The 17,876-nt window shown below is 45.2% G+C and overlaps 1 long non-coding RNA gene across 1 annotated transcript; it reads right to left on the minus strand.

Annotated features, from left to right (window-relative positions):
• Positions 1-474: 474 nt before the first annotated feature.
• On the minus strand, positions 475-15,040 carry LOC134808009 (uncharacterized). The gene is made up of 5 exons (XR_010149879.1): positions 14,845-15,040; positions 13,725-13,786; positions 11,496-11,778; positions 1,764-1,864; positions 475-825 (listed from the first exon to the last, which is right to left on the minus strand). It is a non-coding gene; the product is annotated as an uncharacterized LOC134808009 (long non-coding RNA).
• Between the last annotated feature and the right edge of the window lie 2,836 nt (positions 15,041-17,876).

Raw genomic sequence — 17,876 nt, forward strand, 5'->3', positions numbered from 1 at the left:
CAGGAGTAGTGCGCAGAGGGCAGCCGAGGGCAGAGGGATGTGCATGCCACTCTGAACCCTGTGTTTAAACCCTAGCATGCCACAGGAGGATTGCTCCTTAATCAGAGCTTTGTCCAAACCCTCACTCTCCTAGCCACTAAATTGCATCTCTTACCCCATCAGATTTCCTTTGCAAAATTTGTCCTCTGGGGAGCCACCCCAGATGGACCCCATGTGGCTCTATTTAGATGTCTCATTCCGTTTGGGGAGCTTCATCTGGAGGTGACATTCAAGCTATTTAAAAACAGTAAGAATGAATCTAGTCCTAGACCAGTCTTAACAGACAGCTCTGAAGGCAGGAGCTGGCTCCCAGAGGCCCTCTGCTGGGGCAAGTGTTAACCCTTTCATTGCTGGACTCAGGGAGGTCTGAACATGCCAGGAGAGAAGGGCAGTAGTGGGGCTCATGGTAGTGGCTGTTTCCCAAGGGACACAGAAGTTTTTCAGTATTTTAATAATTGGTATGGCTGTACCAGTGCATACAGGTTTGGCTGAGGGAAGAAAATGGAGACTTGCCCATGGTTTCTTAGGGTCATTCCAAGTGTGTCTTTCCTGACCCCTCTGTAGACGTGGCAACAGGTCCTTCTTCCTCTGCATGTCCATTACAGAGCCTAACGTCGGTTTCTGGATTCAGGTAACTTCCACGTTCTAGCTCATCAGGGATGAGCCTTATGTGACCCAAAGCCCGTTCCCAATTCCACAAATGAGGGGTCCTCCATCTTCAGTTCCCCCCATGGCAATACGTACCTCCTGATGTTTCTCTTGTAGCAGGCAGCCAATCAAAGGTGGCTGAAAAAAAATGATTGGCTTTTTGTGTGGGCTAAATTTGCATAAAATTCCATTAGAGAATTGCCATTCTCATAGACAGTGTGGTCAACAACACAGTCTCTTTCTCCGGTGGTTTGACCATTCTTCTCCTTGACAGTGGCAAGACACTGGCCTGATAGACCAGGAGCTACTCCACCACCAGCAGCTACAAGGCCTTGGGTGGAATTTCCCTCTCTGAGCTTTGCTTTCCTTCTCTGCAAAACAAGGGCTTGAAAGAGCCAATCTCTCAACCCCTGTTCAATTTCTGAAATGATTTAATCCAGTGGTTCCCTTCCATTGCTGCAGTGATGTTAAGAAAGTTGGCTGGAGAGCCAGGTAGGCTGGCTTCCAATGCTAGTTCAGCCACTCTCTAGCTTTGGGCATAAGAATAGGATTCTAGTGAAGGTTAAATAAGTTCACACAGGTAAAGTGTTTAGAACACTTGGCCCTTAGTAAACCCTCAATGAATATTACCTATTGTTGCTGCCTCTGGTTATCCGTAGGTTTTGTGAAGGCTGGAATCTTACCTGTATTAAGTGATACCATATTCTAATCCTTAGCTGAGTAGCCCATGAGCAGGCTCCCATCAGGGTCTCTATCCTGTATTAGAAGGAACAGAACTGACGTGCACTGAGGTTTTGCTCTGGGTCAGACCTTGTACCAGACACTGAACATGTACCATCTCACCGAATCCTCCTAACAGTGGCAAAAGCCAACACCTATTCTTCTCTTGCTCTACTCCTACGGAAATGGATGGAGGCTCACTAAGATGAAAGCCACATGGCTAATAATTAGTGGATTACGGATTCAGACTAAGGTCTGTGGGGCCCCAAAGCCTATGCCAGGGTAAACAAAATGAATTCCTCTGGAATGACAATTCATTATCAGCCCAGGCTCTTCCCAGGATAGAAAGCTGATACCTGCATTTGTTGAAGGAAGCCATCCTGTGGGTCAGCGCGGGGAGCATTTCCCCTGAAGCCTTCTCCCTCTTCTTTCAAGGCAGGCTTAAGGATCCAAACAACTAAGGAAGATGAAAGAACCTTGTTGATGAAGTCCTCTATCCTGGGAAGAAGTTTCAAAAATAAAATAAAAAATGAAGAATGGGGTGGTGGGGGCCATTGCTGGGGGAGAGAACAATCCTTGACAAATACCTTCTGTTAATAAATTCCATTTTGCCTTTAAAATATTTGCCAACTATCTAAGCAGGAAAAAATTTTCACATACCAGGTCAAACCATTGCTGAAATGCCTCTGTAGTCTGCCTGCCCACAGCCCCTGTTTCCATAATCTCCCAGGAGGCAGCCTCTTGTGGACTCCCGTGGTCTTCCCCCAGGAAGACTGACCTTTTGCATGAAGGGGATTCAGGGGGATTTAGGCAAGCTCTCCTCCTAGGCCCAGGAGAAGGTGTTCTAGTGGCCCTGCAGGTCTTTCTGTGTACCCATCTTCCTCTTCCTTTCCCTTTCCCCTCCCCTCTCTTCCCCATCCCCTTCCCCTCCCCTCTCTTCCCCATCCCCTTCCCCTCCCCTCTCTTCCCCATCCTTTTCGCCTCCCTTCCCATTCCCCTTCCCCTTCCTTCTCCCTTCCCCCTCCCCTCCCCCTCCCCTCTCCTCCCCCTCCCCTCCCCCTCCCTCCCCCTCCCTCCCCCTCCCTCCCCCTCCCTCCCCCTCCCCTCTCCTCCGTTCTCTCCATCTCACTGAACCAGGGGGTAGGAAACGTTTCTCATCTCTCTTCTGCTTCCCTCCCACGTTCATCCACCTCTTCTCAGTCAAGAATAACTCTTTCCTTCTCTCAAACTTGCTTGGTTTTGTTGGCTTGGGAGAAAAGAGTTTCTCCAACCCTTAGTTTTCCTGCACTTCCAGCCCTCTGCCTTCATGGATGAATAAATTCAACATTTTCTGCAGCGGCTACTGGGGCAGCTTCCATTTTGAAAAAGTGTATCAGGCCTCAATATTAGATTTGGAGACAATTCCAGTTTGTCCCAAGGACTTGTTCAATTTGTTTTATTGAATTTGCTTAGGGATATGACCTTTTAAAGGTCCTGTGGGTAGATTTATGCCAAAACATACACCATTCAGGGACTCATGAAACCATCTGGGGAATATCTGGATGAAAAAGAAAGGCATTTGTTAACATTGTTCTGCCAAGCTGGAGAGCAAATGGAGATCTAGTTAAAACTAAAATAAGGCCAGAGAGTTGATTATCTTTTCCCCTAGATGGACCATCGTTCTATCTCCAGCTCAACTTTTCCCTTCCTGGAATAGAGAGAGGCTGACTTCCACTACATGGTCATCCAGCCCGCCTAGGAGAGTGCATCCAGTAAGGCTGCTTGTTTCAGAAAGAAGCACACTTGCTCTCCTATGCCTGGACCCTGGGCCAGAGTTACTCTTGTTTTCCCCCCGGTGTACTTTGGAGACATTTTGAGAGCCTGATGATTTTTAAATTTCTTTTAACTTTTCTTTTTTTCTTTTTTCTAATAGAAACAGGGTTTTGCTATGTTGCCTGGGCTGGTCTCCAACTCCTGGGCTCAAGCGAAACTCCCTCCTCTGTCTCACAAAGTGCTGGAATTCTAGGCATGAGCCACCGGGCCTGGACTAAGCCTGATGATTTCTTATTCTATGAGGTCATAGAATGGGAGCCTTTGGGTGAGCAAGACTTCTCTGGGGTCAGAATACCCAGAGCCCAGCCCCTATTCAAGTTAACCCTTCTTTCCTCTTTCTCTTCCTTCAACAACTGTTTTGTTGTTGTTGTTGTTGTTGTTGTTGTTGTTGTTTTTGAGATGGAGTCTCGCTCTATCGCCCAGGCTGGAGTGCAGTGGTGTGATCTCGGCTCACTGCAACCTCTGCCTCCTGGTTAAAGCAATTCTCCTGCCTCAGCCTCCCAAGTAGCTGGGACTACAGGAGCATGCCACCATGCCTGGCTAATTTTTTGTGTTTTTAGTAGAGATGGGGTTTCACCGTGTTAGCCAGGATGGTCTCAATCTCCTGACCTTGTGATCTGCCCACCTCGTCCTCCTAAAGTGCTGGGATTACAGGCGTGAGCCACTGCACCTGGCCTCAGCAACTGTTTTGATGCTATGTTCCCTGCATGGTGCTAGATGCCAAGGATGCAATGATAAATAAGAAAGTTAGATTCTTACCTCAATGGAACATGCTGTCTGGTGAAAGAGGTAGAAGCAAAGCACCAAGTTGGTGTAGTGTGGCAAGTGCAGCAAGAGCCATCTGAAAACTTTCTGATATCACATGTTTTGTCCTTTGCCATTAAAAGCTTCATTTTGCCCGGTGTGGTGGCTCACGCCTGTAATCCCAGCACTTTGGGAGGCCGAGGCGGGCGGATCACAAGGTCAGGAGATGGAGACCATCCTGGATAACACGGTGAAACCCCATCTCTACTAAAAATACAAAAAATTAGCTGGGCATGGTGGCAGGCGCCTGTAGTCCCAGCGACTCGGGAGGCTGTGGCAGGAGAACGGCATGAACCCGGGAGGTAGAGCTTGCAGTAAGCCGAGATGGCGCCACTGCACTCCAGCCTGGGTGACAGAGTAAGACTCCATCTCAAAAAAAAAAAAAAAAAAAACAAAAAAAAACTTCATTTTAGACTGGGCGTGGTGGCTTATGCCTGTAGTCCCAGCATTTTGGGAGGCTGAGGAGGGCGGATCGCCTGAGATCGGGAGTTCGAGACCAGCATGGAGAAACCCTGTCTCTACCAAAAATACAAAATTAGCCAGGCATGGTGGCACATGCCTGTAATCCCACCTACTTGGGAGGCTGAGGCAGGAGACTCCCTTGAACCCTGGAGGTGGAGGTTGCAGTGAGCCGAGATGGTGCCATTGCACTCCAGCCTGGGCAACAATAGTGAAACTCTGTCTCAAAAGAAAAAGAAGAAGAAGAAGAAAAAGGCTTCAATTCTGACACTTTCATTGGAATTGGAATGGGGCTGGGAGTGGGAACTGGGGCCATCTTGCTGCCCCCAGGGAGAACAGGTCTGAGGTGGAGCCAAGCAGAGTGAGCAGAACTGAGATGAGCAGAGAAAAGCAGGGCCTGGTGAAAGAATGTCGCTGCATCATGCCTCCACTCCATTCCTGAAGTTTTCTGTTTACACGCAAGCCAGTATGTTCCCTCTTGTCTTGGATAAATGCATGTAAACAAACAAATGGGTGAACACAAGTATTCATGGACACAACACAGGCACCTGCTAAGCAGGCCACCTCATGTCTGGTGTCCTGGTGTTCTAAGAAGCACCAGCTTCCTTAATCCCCTTGGAGACCCTGTGAGGGCGGGAGGTAACGTGATGGTTAACTGCTGAGAATTCTTAGCCTGCCTACAACGGCCCTGAATCAACAACACAAGAGGCTTCCAGACTAGTGAAAACTTAGACATATAGTGGAGTGTGAGCCAAAGGTAAAAGAAAAGGAGACAAAGAGGCTGCAGAGAGAGACAGGCAGGAATGAGACGGTGTGAGGGAGGTGGGAGGTGGGTGCTGTTTCTAGATTCCTGTGCGGGAAAACTCTGCTGGAAGGCCTGCGATTACATGGCACTCAAGCATGTGGGTTGCTGCTGGAACTGGGTGCCCCACATCACGTAGGCCCTGTGAGCATTAAAATACAATCTCCATCATGTGGCACCTGCAGAGAAACATCAAAGGGGTTGAAGCTGTTCAGGCACGAGAAGGTGAGGCCTCGCTGCGAGCCTGAAGCTGTTCCCTGAATGATGACCTGGCAAGTGAGTGTGAATGCCTGTCTTCCAGTCTAAACCGTCAGGGCGGGGCCCAAGTCCTACTCATCTCAGTAACCTTCAGAGGATCTGGCACATAGAAAGAGCCGGAATCAAACGTGTTTCATAAATAACAAACTGGAAGAGTGGGTAAACTTGGGACCCAGGAGCTGGTTCAAACCCTGGTTTGAAGAAGGGAGGTGGATCCTTGGAGAGATACCAGCCTGCTGGACTGTCCCTTCCACTGAGTAGTGTTGGCAGGGAATAGGGGTTGGCTTCCCTGTCATAGGGTCCTCTTGCCATGCTTCACTGTGCTGCAGGGATGGGGACACACCTGCAAGTTAAAGGGCCATGTTTGGAAAGGAAAGATTGTTAGGAGCCTAGTAGCATCTCTGTCCAGCTTCCCTGCCTTCAAGGACCAACAATGATGAACTCTGTCTTGGAGCTGCTGGGCCCTTTTCATTGCTGTCCAGACTACAACACTTCCAGATGATTCTCACATTACAGCTTCTCAATGTCTGCCCTCGCCCTACCCTCGCTCCCCCGCCTACTCACCCCCCACCCAGTTAGCTACTGGATAGCAATTCCAGTGTCTCAGTGGGATTCAGCGGGGTAAGAAGGAATGCATTGCTATCCCATAACTCGAACCTTCTATTGGCAAAAAGGAAATTCCATCTGCCCCCAAAAAAGTGGGAGAAAAATGACTGCTGGAATAGCAGAGTTGGAAGATTTAAAGGCTTCTTGGGATAAAGACTGAGGTTCTAGCCCTCACCACATCATTGATTAGTAGGGGGCTCTTGAGCAGTTCAAATCAATTTATTCATTCACATCATTGGTTAGTAGGGGGCTCTTAAGCAGTTCAAATAATTTATTCATTCATTCAACAAGCATTGAGTGATTACTGCATGTCAGGCCCCATGCTATGTATCAAGGATGTAAAGCTAGCCAAAGAGCATTTTCTACCTTCACAGACTATATGGGGAGATAGACAGCAGTCAAGACCATTACTTACAGCCTAGTGCAGTTAATGGCAGTATGGTAATGTAATTAGTAGTAGTGGTATGATGGGAGGAACCCAGGATCCATGGAACCCCAGCAGAAGGCCACATTCATGGGCTTGCTCCCTCATCTGTGCATAGAGTGTGTGGTGCCACATCATGAAAGGAAGGTAGGGAGGCTTTGGTGTGCCTGTTGTGGTCCCAGGTTGGGCTCCAAAGCAAACACTGAGCAGTGAGTGGTTCTCCAACCCCACTGCACATTCTAATTAGAGCCTGGTGGAGAGCTTATTTTAAAAGGTAGATTCCTGGACCTGACTTCAGGAATTTAGATTTATTAGGTTCGGGGTAATCTGCATTTTAAAGAAGTGCCTTGGGCTGATTCTGATGCAGATGGTCCATAGACCACACTTTGATAAGCACTGTCTGTAAAGTCCCTGACAACTCGAGGGTACTCCAATTTCTTCAGCTGTAAGTCATTTTCTTTGAGTTAGCAGAAGGAGCATTCATGATGGAGCCTGGATTTTTGGCTTCTTCCCCAAATTGCAGGCTTCAACTTTTTCTCTGTGTTACCAGCCAAAATAATTGTCAGGCTGTCAGTTTGACAGAAAGCCCACCTATTCATGCAGTTATTCTTGATTCAGATGTTTGGGGAGAAATAGAGTGAAACTACAATATGGAGTCTAAATTGTTTCCTGTTAGAAAAACACCTAAATATCCTAATAGTTAGGAGCAAATGCTTGTTCCTCGGTGCTGCAAAGAAATAGCACTTGAACATAAATTTAATTTTCTCAGTAAGGCAATTCTTTACTTCTATAGAAGGGTGCAACTCACAGATGGAGTAATGGTGAGAGCACACCTGCATGGGGAGGGGAAGGGGTTCTTATTCCTGATGCAGGTAGCCCGTACTGCTGCGTCGTTCCCCTATCGGCTAGGGTTGGACCATACAGTCTAAACTAATTTCGATTGGCTGTTTTTTTTTTTGTGGTTTTGTTTGTTTGTTTGTTTGTTTGTTTTTGAGGCGGAGTCTCGCTCTGTCGCCCAGGCTGGAGTGCAGTGGCGCGATCTCAGCTCACTGCAACCTCTGCCTCCTGGGTTCACGCCATTCTCCTGTCTCAGCCTCCCTAGTAGCTGGGACTACAGGCCACCATGCCCAGCTAATTTTTTGTTATTTTTTAGTAGAGAGAGTAGGAGTACGAGCCGGAGTGGCAGGGTAAGTAGTATGGCGGGAAGAGTGTTTAAAGAACAGGTGACTCAGGATGGCTCAGGTCAAAGCAGGTGACTGCGGGAACAGATGTGAACTACTAATTAGAACTGGTGAGAAAGTTGTTTACTGAAACTAGAGGCAAGGGGGCAAAGAGAACCAGAAAGTTAAACTTAAAAATGGAGAATCAAAGAATAAGAGAGCTGAACATACTGACATATTAATTCTTTGAAGAAAAACTTGGAGTTCACTATATCTAACATAATTAAGGCAGTAAAAAGTATGAGTTAAGAGCATGGGCTCTGAGGTCATTTGGCCTAAGCTTCCAATCTGAGCTTATTCCCTTAACAGCCTTAAGACCTTGGGCAGTTACTTTACCTATCTATGCCTCAATTTCCTTATATGAAAACAGGACTGATAGTAATGGCACTTACCTCAAGGGGTGCAACACGAGTTAAATGGCTTAAGGCATACAATAAGAACTTAGCATGGCGCCTGGTGCTTATAAACAAGAAATACTACCCGTTATTAACAAAGCTGAGTGCACAAAAATTCCCAGGAGCTAGAAATAAAGAGAGAACTGAAAACTAGAAAAGCGAGCACATTGGCTGTCTCTTACAGTTACCACAGATGAGAGTGGTATTGGTATTCGAGCTGGTCTTATTTGCACAGAGGCTTAGGCTTTAATACTGTTCAGGGACAGGAAACAAATTCTTGAGCCTGTGGGAGGTGGCGTGTTGGCACTGAGATGTCAACCTAAAGCCAGGACCCTGGAAGGACAACGTCCTTTTAAAAATTGCATAAAAAGTCAATCCCTAGCAGAAAGAAATGAGAGGAAAGTATGTTTATCTTGAACTGAGCTTTAGCTCAGGAGGGGGAAATGTCTCCCTTAAGAATTCAGAACCACTGGCATGAGCCTTTCATGCGTTTGGGGTTTAAATAAATAGTTCCTGCACAACCTAGAAACCCCTGGGCTAAGAAATAACATAAAATTTGGTATGGGCCAATTATACTCTGTTAGAAGCAAGTAGTTTGATTACACTGGTTTCTCCAGATTAAAGTCCTGCTGAAGATGAGCTCACAATCTGAAATCATACAACACTGAAGGAAAAAACATAAGCAAAAGTCTGCAGACCCGTCTGGGCGCGGTGGTTCACGCCTGTAATCCCAGCGCTTTGGGAGGCCGAGGCGGGCGGATCACGAGGCCAGGAGATCGAGACCATACTGGCTAACATGGTGAAACTCTGTCTCTACCAAAAATACAAAAGAAGAAATTAGCCAGGCGTGGTGGTGGGCGCCTGTAGTCCCAGCTACTCGGGAGGCTGAGGCAGGAGGATGGCGTGAATCGGGGAGGCGGAGCTTGCAGTGAGCTGAGATCGCGCCACTGCACTCCAGCCTGGGCGACAGAGCGAGACTCCGTCTCAAAAACAAAACAAAACAAAACAAAACAAAAAACAAAAAAGTCTGCAGACCCAACAAACAACAGGATTAGACTTTCAAGAGCCTTAGATTATACAACCATCAGAGGAGATAATTAAGTATGTTAAAATGATGAATAATATAAAATAAAGCTTGAAAAACATAAATGAATAAAATCAGGCAGGCTTTAAAAGTAAAACAAATACTACCATTTCTTGGAAATAAGAAAAATATTCATTAAACTTTAAAACTCAATGAACAGATTAAATAGTAGATTAGGCATAGTTGAGAAACAATTAGAAAACTTGGAGCTAAATGTGGGAAAGTATCTGGATGGAGACCGGAGATGAAAACTCTGAAAGAGATATTAGGAGACATGGAGAATAAAATGAGAAAGTCTAACAGATATTCAAGAGGACTTCCAGGAGAGAAAACTGAGAGAATGGGGTGAGGCAATGTTTGAAGTGAAGGTGGCTGAGAACCGATGAAAGATAAGAACATTTAGATTCAGGCTGGGTGTGGTGGCTCATGTCTGTAATCGCAGCACTATGGGTGGCTATGGTGGGAGGATCGCTTGAGTCTAGGAGCTCCAGACTGCCTGGGTAACAAAAAGAGACCCCATCTTTAAAAAAATTTTTAAAATTAGCTAGGCATGGTGGAGTGTGCCTGTAGTCCTAGCTACTTGGGATGCTGAGGTAGGAGGATCGCTTGAGCTCAGGAGCTGAGGTTGCAGTGAGCTATGATCATGCCACTGCACTCCAGCCTGTGTGATACAGCAAGACTCTGTCTCAAAAAAAAAAAAAAAAAAAAAAAAAAAATTTAGATTCAGGAGTCACAATGATGAACCCCAAAATAGATAAATAAAACCAAACGCTCTTTTAGATATACACTTTATAAAGATACACACTCTATATATTTTATAAAAGAAACCAGAGAGAAAAGACTGAGCTCTACTACAGTGGAGCATGCCAAGGGAGAAGCCATGGAGATCACATGAATGGGAGTGTTCCCAGGATCTGTGACCTAGGTGTGGAGCCTGCATAATGAGAAACCTGTGGCCGATTGAATGTGACACAGGTAGGGGCTCAGGCAGAGGCTGAGATCAAGGATGACTTTAAAAGCAGATGGAGGATTTGGACTTGGTACAGAAAACTTCAAGGACCTCTTGCATTGTTACAAGGATCCAATGAGACAAGATAAATAGGCTTGTTAACTAAAAAGCAATTTTCAAAGGATGATTTCACAGTGACTATGGTGTGGAAATGAAGCTATTCTGAGACTCTTTGTTTTCAACTTCAAACTGCTATTTTTTTGTGTGTTTTGTTTGTTCTTTCCTTTCTTAACCTCTCTTTAATAGCACAGAGAGGTTTTGCAACAATCTGAGGTGTTTGAGAAAAGTGTTAAATTAGTTTGTGCAAATGCTTGCTATTTCACTGCAGATTAACCAGCCTGTGTGCCATGTGGACATATATTCTGGAAATGGCATAAATTATCCCACTTCGTTTGCCCTCTCTGTTGCTTGGTCAGACTGACCCTACTTGGAAAAACTTCAGATTGGGCCAAAGAAGGGTATTCTTTGGGCTGAGAGAATGTCCCTGAAAACTCTGATTTTATATACAGGTTGGTATTTTTATGTATTCTCCATTTTCCTGAGCTGTTGTTGACAAATGGAAAGTTGAAAAACATTTGCCCAAGAAGTCCCAATAAAGCGTCATACACAGCCTGCCAAGAAATGTGAGTGAATTAGCAAAGGCTGGCCCAGGGAAATGAGGAGATGGGCTGGGTACCACCCAATTCACCCCACCGCCCACCAAGAAGCTTTGATCTCACTGGCCTGTGACATGAGGACACATCTGGCTCAGGGAGATTCAGAGAGAGCTTGTTCTTGCAATACATTTTTTATTGAGTGATGACGATGTGGCAGTCACTGTACTCAGTGCACTGGGGACACTACAGTAATCCTACTCTCTGGAGCTTAGAATCTAATGCAAGATGCAGATAAGTAATTATGATACAGCTCTGAAAGTATTATGTAATGGCACTTATAAACATAGCAATGGGGAGAAGTAATATCTGAGGCTTGTGAAGAATAAAGTAAGAGTTGCTGAGAAAAGGATATTCAAAGAAGTGTACATTGTTCAATTTTTATGGAGCACGAAAATGAGAGTGAACCATGAGAAATGTTGCTGGAAAGTCAGGCAGGAGCCAGACCAGAAGGAATCCTGTAAGCCATGCAGAATAAGCCTTGATCTCGAGGACTTTGGGGGCATTGAAAAGTTTTACACAGGAAAGTAACCTGATTAGATTTTCTTTTTAGAAAACTCACTCTGGCTGTTGTCTGGGGATTCCATTAGAGGAGAGAAACAGGAGGCAGGGAAATCCATCATATGGCTTTTGCAGCAGTTGCAGGCAGAACCAGGTGGCAGGGGTGAAGTGGAAAGTGGGAAAATTAAAGATGTGCTTCCGCAGGGGAATTGGTAGGAGTTGGTGATTGAATGTGGACTTTGAGAGAGAGTGAGGACTCAGGATCATGTTCAGGGTCCTGGTTTGACCATTAGGCAGATGATAGGAAGAAGTTCTCTCCTCCTATGTCAAGAGAGTGTTGTAACCTGCAGTGGAGCAGAACAGATAAAGTTTAAGGAAACTTAGGGCCAGCTTCACAGCTTTTCAACCTGTGCTGTCTAATGGGGACTGCGTTCAGAAGGGCCCAGTGCATGCTTTGCTGGCCATCTTGAAATCTGTAATACATTTATCTTTGAATGTGTGTTTTGTAAGTGAAGAGTGGTAGAACAATGGGGCATGGTCATGAGCAGAGGAGGCGTTTGCGATGTGTGTGTCCTCCATTCCTTGCTGCCCCATTCAGATAGAGCATTTGGGATGCCTCGTGAACACCCAATTCCAGTGGACATACCACGCATGGTGGCTCAGAGAGACTCAAGCAGGTATAAGATAAGCATGGTCTAGAAGCTGATGGCTTTGAGTCTCACTGAACAGAGAGATTTCCTACTCCTGTTCCCTATTAGCGTGACTATGACTGAGTAAGTGGGTGCTGACTGTGCTGCAAGGCTGTGCTTTCCATTCAAATAAGAGCTTGTTTCAAATGCAGAAAGAAGGCAATGGTGATCTTCTTAAGAACAGAATGACCAAGAAAGCTTCCTTACTCCTGTTACTTCCCTGTGTCAGCCAACCACTTTTGCTGAAACTGATGATATAGAAGGAAAGAAAAACACAGGGCAATGTGTAGTTTCTTGTCCTCTGAGTCCTTCCTTACTTCTCATTAAATTGAAGGTAGAATTTGAAATAAAATATGGAATTTTAAGAAACAGAAAAAATAAATAGAAAGTAGAGAACATTGGTAGAATGCACATTTATCAAAAACACTTAAGTCTGTGCAGTGTTTCTACTTTTCTGGCAAGAATGAAATACCTATGCATGTATAAGCTACAAAATACAAATTGTGTAATTTCAGTGATTCTTTTTTTTTTTTTTTTCAGAGACAGGGTCTTGCTTTGTTGTCCAGGCTGGAGTGCAGTGGTGCAGTCGTAGTTCACTGAAACCTTGAACTCCTGGGCTCAAGTGAACCTTCTGTCTTAGCCTCCCAAGTAGCTAGGACTATATCTGCATGCCACCATCACCTCCAGCTATTTTTTTTGAGGGGGGTAGAGATGGGGTCTTGCTATGTTGCCCAGGCTGGTCTCGAATTCCTGTACTCAAGCAATTCTCCTGCCTTGGCCCCCAAAGTGCTAGGATCATAGCACAGTATCCAGCCTTGAGTTAATGTTCTTATGTTTGTATTTCACAATATAAACAGCAAAATTCATGCTAATAATTTAGTTTTAATTTTTCTTTACTTAGAAGGCCACTTAATGACATTTTTAGCAAATAAAAACACTATGACAGGCCTGGTGTGGTGGCTCATGCCAGTAATCCCAGCACTTTGGGAGGCCGAGGCAGGTGGATCACTTGAGGCCAGGATTTCAAAACAAGCCTAGGAAACATGGTGAAATGCTATCTCTACTGAAAATATGAAAATTAGCCAGGTGTGGTGATGCACATCTGTAATCCCAGCTACTCAAGAGGCTGAGGCACAAGAATCGCTGAGCCCAGGAGGCAGAGGTTGCAGTGAGCCGAGATCACGGCACTGCACTGTTGCCTGGGCAATAGAGCAAGACTCTTGTTTTCAGACAGACAGATAGACAAACAAACAAACAAACCCACTATGACAGTGAGAATGCAAAATGGTACAACTACTTTGGAAGACAGTTTGGCAGTTTCTTACAAAGCTAAACATAGTCTTAACATATGATCCAGCAATCACACTCCTAAGTATTTACCTAAATTAGTAGAAAACTTATGTCCACACAAACATGTGGTATAAACATGAATGTTTATAGCAGCTTTATTCATCATTGCCAGAATTTAGAAGTAACCAAGATGACCTTCAGCATCTATTTGTGAATGAATAAACAAACTGTGGTATATCCATACAATGGAATATTATTCAGCGATAAAAAGTGAGCTATCAAAACAGTGAAAATATAGGGAGGAAACTTACATGCATATTGCTTAGTGAAAGAAGCCAATCTGAAATCTGTATGATTCCAATTTGATGACATTCTGCAAAAGGCAAAACCATAAAGTAAGTTATAAGATCAGTGGTTTCCAGGAACCTGGGAGTAGAGGAAGAAGAGAGAAATGGATAGGTGGAGCATGGGAGGTTTGTAGGGCAGTGAAATCATTCTGTAAAATGATGGGCACATGACATTATGTGTTTGTCAAAACCTGTACAATGTGCACCACAAAGAGTGAACCCTGACTCAGCGGACAAGGAACTCTGTATTTTCTGCTCAATGCCAAATGGTACAGCCACTTTGGAAGACAGTGCAAACAATGTAAATTGTGAACTTTGTTAAAAATAGTGCGTCAATATTGGCTCACTCATGGTAATGAATGTACCACACCAATGCAAAAAAGGAGGGAGGTATATGGGAGCTCTCTGTATTATCTGCTCAATTTTTCTGTAAAAAATAGTCTATTAATTTTTTTAAAAAAGGGAAAAGGAATCTTTGTCACATAGTGTATTGACTTTTGGGAGTGACTAAGAGGCTGATGGTGGTGAAAGTGACAGCCATTCTAGAAAGTCCTCAGAGTGACTCATGGGGCTTTTTCCTGGGCTTTAGCCCCCTTCTTTGTCAACAGGGAGTGGAGTTTCAAGGCCTCAGTTGCACGCTGGCTTCTCCTTTGAGCACTGCCTAAACTCCAGGTGGTCTTTGTCAGAACTGGTGCTCAGGTGTGCTTTGTCACGAGCAGGGGCTCAGCCCCTCCTCTCTCCCCTACCTTGCCCCATTTCAGAATTTAGGAATCATGATTTCCTTCCATATCTATAAGAGATGGGGATTGACGTTTTTCCCTGGACAATAAATAATTGTCAGCATTTTCACAAAGGAGACTTTAGTACCGTCTCTGCCACTCACTGGGTGACTTTGACCAAGTTGCTTCAGCTCTCTGGGACTCATTTGACCTATGTGTAAGTGTAAGTGATGTGGAGGGAGATAAATTAGGTGATTTTCCAAGAAAAGAACCTTAATATGTAAAAAGATATAGGTGGGACTGCTCTGGCTGAAGGCAGAGAAAGTAGAGAGAGAGGCAGCCTGGAGTCCCGACCCACCACTCACCTGTCCTCTTGACCCACTGATGCCCTTGAGCTCCAGAATTTCTAGAACCCCAGGGTAGCATGGAGCACAGTTTGAGAACTCCTGATCCACCCACCTCATTTTATAAACCGAAGGGCAAAGGACTTGCTCAAGGTTGTACGAGGAGATAGTGCTCAGGATGGAATTAAGACCCAGGTTTCTGGACATCTAGTTCTGTGCTCTTTCCCCTCACTGTTTTGCCCCAGTCCTGTTGTGGCCACTTTTTGTTTATTGAGTAGGAAACACCCTCCCAAGCCCAAACATGAGCTCTGCCCTCTGGGAATGGAAACAGCAGCCCACACACAAATCGTTGCCACTGCCCATGTACCCACCCAGGGTGCCAGCAATACAATCCTGACTCTTACAGATAATGTGCGTTTATAACCCGCTGTGAGATTCCTCAGGTTCCTAGGCCTCTGAGATCATTCTGTCAGGGATTTGGATGAACCATTGGCTTAGAGTTTTAAGCAGCTTTAGCAATTGTCCTCTGTGCCCACATAGCACTTAGTTATGCACAGTCCTGTATTCTTATAGCCTCATCCTTTTGGAGTATTGGTCTTAGCTCTTCAACTGGATGCTCTACTCTGTAAGAACACAGTTCCCCTATGCCTAATTTTGTGTTCTGTACACGGTGGGTGCTTAGTTAAAAGTGCTTAATCATGCTTCTTTTCAAGGTCATTCCACCCATTCCTGCTCATAAAATGGGTAGGGGAACCACATCAAAGAGAGTTCCAGAGGCAGGCCAGCTTTTGACCTATCAGAAAGGGCAGTGCACCACCTCGCCCAGCATGGAAAAAGTGAGAAGGAACTAGGCTGGCGGCCAATGAGGGTGTACTACAAATAGCCGCTACAAGTTTGGAACATTTCCTGTGCTGAACCCTGCAGATGTGTGATCTCCGGGAATGCTAAAAACAAACTTGGATGGACTTATTCCTACTCATGGTACAGATGAGGGAACTGAGATGTAGAGAAGGGAAGTAACTTGGAAAAGGCTTTAGAACTATGATTAGAACCCAGGTCTAGCTGATGCCAAAGCGCAAGTTAGTAATCTCCATATCAGGATGACCAAGGGCACTATAATTGGGTTTTTAAAAGTCCTAGGGTCACATAAAGAGCTTGCATATCACATTTTTTGATAGCCCTCTGCCCAGTCTTTAACCTTCAGCCCACCTTGCTTTCTCTCCCCCTCCTGCAGCCTCCTAAAGAGTTTAGGACACTGGGCCGGGTGCGGTGGCTCACGCCTACAATTCCAGCACTTTGGGAGGCCGAGGCGGGCGGATCATCTGAGGTCGGGAGTTCGAGACCTGACCAACATGGAGAAACCCCATCTCTACTAAAAATACAAAATTAGCTGGGCGTGGTGGTGCATCCCTGTAATCCCAGCTACTCAGGAGGTTGAGGCAGGAGAATCACTTGAACCCGGAGGCAGGGGTTGCAGTGAGCCAAGATCATGCCATTGCACTCCAGCCTGGGCAACAAGAGCAAAACTCTGTCTCAAAAAAAAAAAAAAAATTTAGGACAACGAATGAAAGGGCTAGAGAATGTAGAGCCAGTGAGTTTATAAACCAGGCATGTCAACATGGCTCAGAGACCTCCAGGGGTGGGGAAAGAGGGTGCTGGATGAGACATGAACACAGGCAGAGATAGGGTAATGAATACAGAAAATCTGCAGAGTTTATCCCCGGGGGCCTGTAAATCTGGAACACTGTGGTCTAACTGAGCAATCCTGCTAATGCAGGCATGATGAGTAAAAGCTTCTCTCAAAGTCCACTCGGGACTCTGAGAGTGTAGCAGGATGGTTACTCAGGCATCTCGGAGTAGGACAGACCTGGATTTCATTCTCAGATCCAGATCTGTCACTTATTAGCTGAGGGGCTTGGGGCAAATTACTTAAGCCTTTAAACTTTACTTTGCCATCTGTATTATGGAAATAATAATACCAACCTCAGAAGGTTGCAAATATTAAGTGAGATTCTTATTGGGTGCTTAGCATTATATCTGGTGTATTGTAAGCATTCAAGAAATAGTTGCTATTATTGTGATTATTATTAATGTTATTCAGGTTCAGTTTCTTATCAAGTAGGTATATATATTTTTGATGGCCAAAGGGTTTGATAGCTCCTGTTAGGGACCCAAGTCAGCCCTTACACTCAGACTCCAGTGCAGCAATTAACTCTTGCTCTCTGACCCACAGCCTCTGCAGTGTTTGTGTATCTGGAGGTTTACCTGGTGGAAAGAAAACTGTGTAGCTTCCGTCCAAAGATAGATAGGGTGGTAGCTCGGAAGAAAAATTACCCAGATCCCAGAACCTCTAACTTTCTTGAAAACTATTGAAACTTCCAGAATACCCAAAATCATGAAACCAGTTTTAAAGTTCTTGCTAGTCTGCAGGCAACCACAAACTCAAAATGTTTGGGCTAGACTCTTCTATGGAAACAGAAATCATCTGGCCTAATCTCTTCTTTTGACAGATCAAAGCACCAAGTCCTGGAGAGAGGGTGAAATTTTGACTAGACCTACAGATTATTAGAATTGCAAGGCAGCGAACAGCACCACAAAGGACTGAGAATGAGACTCAGCCAAAAGTTTCTGTGGATCTGGTGGCCTCCAATCCACACCATTTCCTGACAACTCCAGTGCACGATGGTTGTTCCCACTGCTGGGTGACTAGTGTGGCAGGCTTCTGCTGTGTTGCCCCATTGCTCCTATGACTGATTGGCTTGTAGCCTGCTGAACCCAGGGGTTAGTGAGTTCTTTGAGGGTAGGGGACACTTTAGCAATTAGAATCCTAAAATCACAAACATGTTTTAGCTGCAAGGAACCTTAGAAACGCCATTCTCCCATCCCTTTATTCTACAAATGGGAAGACATAGGCTCACATAGGGAAGGATCACATTTATGGTCACCAGTTTCATGGTGGCAGAACCAACTCCAGAGCCTCGAATCCTCTGACCACTTCACCAAGCTGTGTAGTTGCACTGCACACCCAGTAGAGCCTCAATATGCTGATGACT

The sequence above is a fragment of the Pan troglodytes genome, chromosome 13, assembly GCF_028858775.2.
Source record: "Pan troglodytes isolate AG18354 chromosome 13, NHGRI_mPanTro3-v2.0_pri, whole genome shotgun sequence".
Taxonomy (NCBI): Eukaryota; Metazoa; Chordata; class Mammalia; order Primates; family Hominidae; genus Pan; species Pan troglodytes.